A 1128-nucleotide genomic window follows, 5' to 3' on the forward strand; every position below is an offset into this window, starting at 1 on the left:
GAGACAGTGAAATTGTCACAAGACAGAGCAGGGTTTCGGGATGTTGTACATAGGGTCGCTATAAGTCTCAAGCTATTCGATGGCACGTAACAACAACAACAACAACATCAACATCAACATCAACATCTAGAGTGTGGTCTGAGTCCAGTAATACATTTTGATATATTTCTTTTAATCTGAAGTACTGCATTTCCTGTGGAGTTTGGCTTGCCATGGCTATTACTCCTGGCTCCCTTCCTGGAGTTCTGGTGACCTACTTAGCAGGAGGTTGTGCTGCCAATATAAAGGTTGGCTGTTCAAATCTATCTATTGTTCTTCAAGAGGAAGATGGGCACTGTCCTCATGTGAGATTTTACAGTCTTTGAAAAGACCTAGAACGTCACCTTCAAGTTGGTTCTGATTCAATGGCAATGTTTGTTCTGGTTAAGTTTTTTTGGTGTCCTGTCACTCTATTTAAATTACAGAGAGATGCAACTGATGGATTGTACATGAAGAGGCAAGCAGATTATTTTTCTGATCCATAAACTAGTTCGGCACTGAACTTGAGTGTCAGAACAGGTTTGAGACAGTGTCCAAAAGATTTGGACCAAACAAAGAGTGACAAAAAATAACAAACATGAAGTGCAAAGTTTGGAGTAAGAAACTGATGAGGTTAGCAACACTAGATCTATTGTATAGGTTGACAGCCTAGGCTACTGTGTAGCAGTTATTATCTTTGCCTAAAGAAAGTGCAACCAGGGTGCTACTGCAATGTAAGTATGATAAAACTGACAGTTCCCAGAGGTCTGTGGGGAAACGCCATCTTTGTAAACTTGGACTTTGCTGGGAGATCTGCAAGGACAGCAGAGGCATTTCCAGGCTGGAGCTTGCAACCCAGCCTTCCTGTCTGCTACCACTGCAGGTACCGACTACAGTTCCCAGAGGTCTGTGGGGAAATGCCATCTTTGTAAACTTGGACTTTGCTGGGAGATCTGCAAGGACACCAGAGGCCGTTCCAGGCCGGGGCTTGTGACCCAGACACCCCACACCCACTCAGGAAGACAATCATATTTGCCACATCTATAAAATGTATCAACCTCCCCTAAAATACTCATGTACCATTGAGGATTAAGTTACGTGGGGAATCAA

This window comes from Elephantulus edwardii, unplaced genomic scaffold (genome assembly GCF_000299155.1).
Source record: "Elephantulus edwardii isolate Elephantulus edwardi_28Jun2011 unplaced genomic scaffold, EleEdw1.0 scaffold00119, whole genome shotgun sequence".
Classification (NCBI taxonomy): Eukaryota; Metazoa; Chordata; class Mammalia; order Macroscelidea; family Macroscelididae; genus Elephantulus; species Elephantulus edwardii.